The 7,231-nt window shown below is 48.3% G+C and overlaps 1 protein-coding gene across 8 annotated transcripts in view; it reads left to right on the top strand.

Moving 5' to 3' along the window:
* Pkig (cAMP-dependent protein kinase inhibitor gamma) overlaps positions 1–7,231 on the top strand; it is a 66,390-nt gene that overhangs the window by 38,736 nt on the left and 20,423 nt on the right. For 7 of the 8 annotated variants that reach the window (XM_028769575.1, XM_028769576.1, XM_028769578.1 and 4 more), the window contains one exon: positions 6,451–6,520. The gene's annotated coding sequence lies outside the window, so the exon portion shown is untranslated. Of the gene's footprint in view, positions 1–5,414; positions 5,434–6,450; positions 6,521–7,231 lie in introns of those variants that run through there. The other variant, XM_028769577.1, reaches the window with a different exon arrangement.

Genomic DNA, 7,231 nt, shown 5'->3' with positions numbered 1-7,231 from the left:
TCCAGAGGTCCTGAGTTCAATTCCCAGCAACCACATGGTGGCTCACAACCATCTGGAATGGGATATCATGCCCTCTTCTGGTGTGTCTGAAGAGAGTGACAGAGTACTCACATACATAAAATAAATGAATCTTTTTGTTTGTTTGTTTGTTTTTCGAGACAGGGTTTCTCTGTGTAGCCCTGGATGTCCTGGAACTCACTCTGTAGACCAGGCTAGCCTTGAACTCTCAAACTCAGAAATCTACCTGCCTCTGCCTCCCAAGTGCTGGGATTAAAGGCGTGCGCCACCACCGCCCGGCTATAAATCTTTAAAAAGAAAGAAAGGAAGGAAGGAAGGAAGTAAGGAAGGAAGGAAGGGAAAAAAGAAAGAAAGAAAGAAAGAAAGAAAGAAAGAAAGAAAGAAAGAAAGGAAGAAAGAAAGATGAGCGAAGGAAGGGGGAAGCATCCCTGTACTTGCCTATGTGCCTTTTCTTTTTAACCTAGTGTCCTGGCCACCACTGGGTAGAAAAAGGATGTCCACAACTAGGATGGAAACCAAAGCAAACATCAGCTGTTGTTCCAGGTCTTGTTAATTCTTTGTCTTTAAGGCCATCAGAGCCCCTAATCCTCAGGAGGATATATTGGTTGGAAACTCTTTGAAGTAAGGTCAGGGTAGAGGGAGGCTCTCAGAGCCCCTTGGCGTATCTTAAAGCTGCAGACTTCCCAGTGGCTGTGCCATCTAAGGTGAGCCTGAAGCTACCCTGTAGCAAGAACAGGAGGCGTCTTGGATTTTCTTCTGTGCTTCACTCCTAGCATGTCCCAAGTGCTGGGGACTCTGGATAGAGGCCATCCCTCTTTCTAAGGTGGGAGTGAGGCCATGCTGCTCTGAAAGGGTGGGGCTTGGGCTGCTGGGTCCCTGCATGGAAATTGGAGGTGGCATGTCTTCTTCATATGCAAGGTGAAGGTGGCTTTAGTTTCTTGTTTGTGCTACCATATGCCATTACAAGGCTTTCTTGACATGTGCCATCCTGGGAGTGAGCTTATGGCATCTTGGGAATAGAGGTAGGCTGTGGAAGGGACTTCTGTGCTGAGTTCTTGTGTGGGTTTCCTGCCTTCCTCAAATGTGCATCTCAGCTCTGCTGATCTCTTTAATGTGAGAGATTTTCTCCATCTTACACAGAAAGAGGTACAAAGATGGCAGGTGACTTGCCCGAGTTCTCCCGTCTAGCAGGTGATGGAGGTAGAGCGCTGAATGAGAACAGGCTGTTGCCGCCACCCTGGAGCTTGGCCCACGCTGCTCTGTCCTCAACACCCCCTTGTGGCTCAGTTTCGAGCTACGTGAAGAGGGGTGTTGTACAGAGTCAGAAGGCAGGATGGTGCTTTGGTCTCAATCCATGACTTAGGCTGCATGCTTCATTTTGTCCCCACCCCCACCTAGTCTACTCTGCATTCTGTCTGCTGCCTGCCTCCTGGCCCTGACCACTGTGGGCCTCTGTGATCCCTGGACTTGGTGTCTATAGTCTGCCTATGTTTTCACTCTAGAGTTTGTTGGGAAGGTGGAAAAGAGCACCACTTCCCTCTCTCCTTAGCTTAGAGGCCCTGGGCAGCTCTTCACTCCTCCTTCAGAGTCTGTCTGCCTTTTGGCAAAGCTGGGACCACACTCAGATCAATCCCACAGGGTCTGTGGGGGTGGATTAAATACAGTAAATTAGCACCTGTAGATTAGAGCTGGGCATGGCAGTTCACACCTGTAGTCTTAGCACTTGAGAAGCTAAGGCATAGCCATGAGTTTCAGGCTATCCTGAACTTCAGGCCTATATAGAGTGAGTTCCAGGCCAACCTGGGCTGTGAGACCCTGTCCCCCAAACAAGCAAACAACAAAATAAAAACAAAACATAAGACCAGCAGGGTGGCTTAGTGGGTAAAAGCTTGTACACGCCTGACCATCTGAGCTCAATTCTCAGAACTAATGTGGAAGGAGAGAACTGACTTTGAAAGGTTGCCCTCTGACCTCCACATACATGCCATGGCAGAGGTGTGCTTGCGTGCACACACCACCACCAACAAGATGACAAAACAACAAAGTAAAACCAAACTGTGTGCTCTAGACTGCTGCCTTACCACAGGGGAGAGGGTTGGTGTGTGCACAGGCTCCACGTCTGCACTTAGGGCAGTGTGTATGTGAGGACCCCAGGAATGCTCTTGGCCCTACAACCAGCCTTCAGGGCTGCTGTCAACTGGACACCAAATGTTCAACTTTAAATTAGCCATCAGCATGGAGGCAGAAACAAGCGGGTGCTACTCTCCTGAGGGAACAGAGGGCCCTGGCCTGGCAGCTGCAGGAAAAGACTGTTGCCTGCTGCAGCTGTGAAAGCTGAGCACACCCAGTCCACTCAGCTGAGCAAGCGAGAGGCGCCAGAAGTGATTCCTACAGAGACCGAGGTGGGAACTCTGGGAAACAGTTATTACTCATGGCCCACAGCTGTGCTCACCACCTCCCGGAAGTGCTTTAACACTGGCCTGGCTTCCTCTAAAAGACATGGTTTCTCTGAGAGCTGCACTCAGCTGTGAAGTACAGATTAGAACTTAACACTCTACGAAGCCAGCATTTCCCCTTGTCACAGAAGCTTTATTGATAGTCGAAATTACTGCTTCCATTTGGCTCTTTAGGACAGGATAATGACCTTCAGAGCCCCATTGAAAGGAAGTGTCTGGTGTCTCATGCACACTTATGCCCCAGGGCTCTAGGTCATCTCTGTGTACTTCCCTGTATGCGATCCCTACCATTTGGTAAATGTGTGCTGAGGGCTCTCCTGCTGTTGAGGAGTTTGAATCCACTGGTAAAGACCAAAGACTTAGACTCAATTCAAATTTAGAGGAAATGGATTTATTCTTTCTGCCAGCAGAAAGATGGGAGCCTCAGAGCCAAAGGGTACTAAAGGAAGGGTTCATAGTGGTGGGCCTCACAGTTGTCTCATGCGCTATGGAATCCACAGCTGGGCAACAGAATTGCTTCGTGGCCCTCAGTTGTTCTCAGCTCCATTATACAGCAGGAAGAGACCATTTCATCCTGTCCCACAGCAATAGTGGGTTTATAAAAGCCAGAGCAAGCAGTTAGCTCACAGCACCACCATTCGCAGGCCCCTAGGATCTCTCTGCATGTCAGGACAAAAAGGCCAATGGCTATTTAAGGAGTGCTGGGTACCACCTGAAGTTCTTAGCCACCATAGGGGAGTCATGTATAAATTGTCACACAAGCTAGACCACCCAGGGAAAATAGAAAGAAGTGTCATCAATGACTGGGATAGAGTAGTTTCTTCCTGGGCAGGCAATAGTGCAGTGCCACCAGGTCGGGGCTGGCCGTCACATTCCCACAGCACTGGCTAGAGGAGTCATAGACACAGCTTTTGGTGTGTCCTATCCCACCGGCTTTGTATTTGAGTCAGGTCTTATATAGTCCAGGCTGACTCAAACCCACTAGATAGCTGCAGTTCACCTTTACTGATCTCCTCTCCTCTTCCTCCTTCATACTATAAATTATAGGTGCATGATACCAGGCCCTGCTCAAAAGTCCACATGCTTTCTGGGTTGTTGTTGGTGGTTGGTTTTTTGTTTGTTTGTATTGTTTGTTTTAAACCACGTTTGTGTCAGGCAAACACTCCACAGTGGGGCTACCTCCCAAGCCCTGTGATTCAGAGAAGACAGCAGGGAGTGAAGAGTTACTGTGTGGCATGTGCCAAGTGGTACAAGAGAAGTCTATGGAGGGGCTGTGGCGTGCTAGGTCAGTGGATCAGCAGAGACTGAGCTCCAGCTGCTCTCTTAGCAGACGCTCGTTCCCTCCAGGTCCGGTGCTTATAGCTTTGCAGCGCTTGTGCTGGAAGCAGCTGGAAGCTTCAGCCACAGCCAAGGCACTTGTTCCTTCACCTTCCTGCCTCCCATACTTCAGAGGAGTGGGAGGAACCCTTCCTCACAAAGTGCAGTGGCCACTCCGGGGATGGCCTGGATTGAGAGCCCCAACTATGGGGATGGGGGAACTTGGAGTCTAAAGTCATCACATCATCAGTGATGTTCTGTTGGTTTGTTTCTATAGTGTTTATTGTGATGCTCCCTCTCCTCCAGTTACAGTCCATGCTCTGGGCTGCAGTCTCCAGGCAGAGCTGCCATCTGAGTAGGTAGGGGCTGCCACCTCCATTGCTTTTGACCTCTAGTCAGAACAGTGGGTGTTAGGCCCCTGCATGGTGTTGTGGAATATAAAGGGGGTATTATGACCTTTTACATTTTTATTTGTTTTGAGATAGAGTCTCACTATGTAGCCCTGGCTTGGCCAGAACTTGATGTGTAGATTAGGCTGTCCTCAAACTCAGAGAGATCTGCTTACATCGGCCTTCCTAGTGCTGAGATTAAAGGTGTGCATCACCATGTCTGGCCCTGGCCAAGAGCTTGTTTTAAAAAAGCTTCTTTAACATATAGTCACCAGCCAAGATGGTGGCCAACCACACAGTTACCGCTAGTGTAGGGATGACAGAATCATAGCTCCTCCCTGTCTCTGTCTTTCTCTCTCAGTCTCACAACATTGACACACGTGCATACACAGGTAGTATACACACAGGGATACATTAAAAAAAAAAAAACAAAAAAGATATCAAACTAAAAGTATAATAAAGTAAAACAAACATATATATACATATATACATGCACACACCATACACATAACACATATATTGTGGTGTGTATGCGCGTGTGCGTGCGTGGGTGTGTAGATGCCCATGGGAGTCAGATCTCTTGGAGCTAGAGTTATAGGCAGATAGGCATTTGTGAGCTACCTGATGTATATTCCAGGATCTGAACATAACTACTGAGCCAGCCTCGAACTCAGAGATTCGCCTGCCTCTGCCTCCCAAGTGCTAGGATTAAAGGCGTGCGCCACCACTGCCTGGCAGGAGTAAGATTTATAATTGCACACAGTCTGATAGAGGAATAAATATTCAGTTACAAAAACCCCCATCTCAGCAAAACAAACGTGTTGTCCTGTGTCCTGGGAGAGACCCCAGAGAGTGGGGAGAATGTGGTTAGGTGGCCAGCCTGAAAGGCAGAGGATCCAAAGCACTGAAGCCACTGCACCTCCAGTCCATATCAGTAATGTCTTCATGTGCTCAGCCAATATTCATTCAGATGGATGATGAGGTAAAAGAAAGAGGAAAAAAGTGCCACAAGCAGGGCCTGGAGATGTGGGCCTGTGGTTCACACAGTGCAGCAGGGCCTGGAGATGTGGGCCTGTGGTTCACACGGTGCAGCAGGGCCTGGAGATGTGGGCCTGTGGTTCACACGGTGCAGCGGGGGGCCTGGAGATGTGGGCCTGTGGTTCACACGGTGCAGCAGGGCCTGGGGATGTGGGCCTAAATGGTGGTCACTGCTTTGAAGAAGTGTACAGGGCAAAGGTCAAGTGCAGTGAGAGGTAAGGCAAAATGTGCTTTTAGGATGTGTAGAGACAGAGGCATTACTGCTCTCTTATTGACATCTTTATTAAGCAAAAGCTAGAAGCGTGGCATTTCTGCAGAGGAGCACAGGGGCCTCCAGGGAACCGACGGACTGTGGCACCTGTTGTGAGGAGCGTGCGCTCAGCTTCTTTCACTTTACTGTAGTATTGCCTCTGCTCTCTCCTTCTGACTAAATGGTTCAAAAGTGTTTACATTTCTCTTCTGTGGGCTCCTGCTCTCACAGCTATGGAAGCCAGGACATCTGCTGGGTGCAGCCTCCAGTGAGCAGAGATGTGGTGGTTTGAAATAGCCAGTTCCCAGCAGCCAGCCACTCCCAGGGCTGGATGGCATTGGTTGAGGGGTTTCTGTTTTAGACTTTATCTATTTTCTGCTTTGTAGCCTTGGCTGACCTAGGTTCATAGAAATCTGCATGTCAACACAAAGAATTCCAGCTAGGTAGCCGTCTGTCTGGAAAACCAAAACAGGAAAATAGATTGGAAGATCTGTTCTGTTTTGATTCTCCCCCTCCCCCAACACCTGAAAACAAATGCACCTTACTGTCCTTTATGCAGGGAGCAGGGAGCTGTGTGTGGGCTTATATGCCTGTCACCTCAGCACTGAGGGGGAGATTGTGAGGCTAGTTGGTACTACATTGGAGGACTGTCCCCCCACAAAAAAGCAGAAGTAATATATGCAATTTCCCAATATTCTTTTAAGCAACAAAGCATACATATTTTTCCATGTGAGTATTTTATACTTTGAAATGGCCGTAGCATCTTGGCATGCTGATCTCCAAGAACTTAACTCCATGCGGTAGCTTTGCCTCGCTTGAGTGTATCTATGGTATCAATTCCTGGACACTTGGTCCACTCGAAGGTTGTGCTCATGGCGGCATGCTAACAGATGCTGCAAACTTGTCTCCCAGAGGTTGGTCTAGTTTACAACCCAGGGTATGTGTAGCTCTAATCTTGTTTTCTTTTTTTCTGGTTCCTTAGACCTTCTACACTGGTTAATCAAGAGTGAAAAGTCTGAAGAGATGCAAGCAGGAAAACGAAATTAAACTAGGTGGGTAGCTGTATACTTCACACCTTTGTACATCACATCACAAGTTTGCCTACACACCTTTTTCCTTTTTTTTTAATTTTTTTCTGCTTGAAAGAAGAAAGCCAATGGGTTCTAAATGCAGTTCGAGGGGAATTTTAGTCTCCTGAAGAAAAGGCAGGGTGGCTCTTAGCATCAGTTATATAATGTCATGCTGCAGAGCCACAGGCCTGATTCCCATCCAGACAATTTCTTCATAGCACTGGAAAGACGGCTTCTTCTGGTGCCTTAGCAGGTTTCTTCAGCCATGGACCCAAACAGAGGGAGTCCTACATAGCTGATTAGCAACGTTGGGTGTGACTCCAATTTTTTTCTGCATGTACTGTTATAAAGGAGTGTTTACAACAACTAGGGCATGCTATGGGAATTGCCATTTTAAGACTAGTTACCAAAAACAAATCCTAGTCCAAAGAAATGGGCCCAGCCCAGCAGCCCTGTCAGGAGGGGTGGGGCAGGCACCTTCTGTCTGGAGACAAAGTGTGCTGCACATAGTGTAAGTGGGTGGCCTAGGGGTTCGCTGCCTGGGGGCAGTGCTCAAGGTTTCTGAGATAGCCAGGCGTTCTGGCATAAAGGTGTAGCGGTGCATAGTCTAAAAGAGCCAGCATGATTGTTGGTTCTTGTTCTCTCTCTCTCTCTCTCTCTCTCTCTCTCTCTCTCTCTCTCTCTCTCCCTCTC

Source organism: Grammomys surdaster, unplaced genomic scaffold, assembly GCF_004785775.1.
Source record: "Grammomys surdaster isolate TR1022 unplaced genomic scaffold, NIH_TR_1.0 193, whole genome shotgun sequence".
Classification (NCBI taxonomy): Eukaryota; Metazoa; Chordata; class Mammalia; order Rodentia; family Muridae; genus Grammomys; species Grammomys surdaster.
The sequence above is the reverse complement of the archived record's forward strand: the minus strand, read 5'-3'. Positions and strand labels throughout refer to the sequence as shown.